Below are 513 nucleotides of genomic sequence, written 5' to 3' on the forward strand. Positions count from 1 at the left end.
AGATGTGATGTAATATCCCAGATACTCCCAGAAAAGCATTTAATGAGGAAGACATATTTTCTTTTGGGGATGTCCACCACTGTTGTTGTTTGTTTTTACTCAAGGTGAGTTTCAGTTCAGAAAAATTATTTAAAAAAATCTGTATTTTGTCTCAGAAAGACAGAATATGAGTCCCAGAGCTGCTGTAGCAGCTGCCCACGAGAGCAAAGAGTAAAAAAGTAACTGGATTATGTGGACACAAATAAAAAGAAAGCAATAATAAAGCAAATGTTAAGTAATTTAAAATAGAAATCAATTATTTTGGGTTGGGAAAAGCGTTGTTGATTTAGAGGCGAGACATCGAGTCGTGAATGGTAAAACTCCGAGCCTGAAATCTGATTACTCGGATCGTAATTAAGGTTTGAACGTCATAAATATGCGCAATTGAAGCGCAGTTTGTGTGTGACGCAGCGGAACCGGAACCGGAAGTACGGACGAGATATGGCGAGGCGCAGAATTAATTATGTGAGAATC

This window comes from Odontesthes bonariensis, chromosome 18, assembly GCF_027942865.1.
Source record: "Odontesthes bonariensis isolate fOdoBon6 chromosome 18, fOdoBon6.hap1, whole genome shotgun sequence".
NCBI lineage: Eukaryota > Metazoa > Chordata > Actinopteri > Atheriniformes > Atherinopsidae > Odontesthes > Odontesthes bonariensis.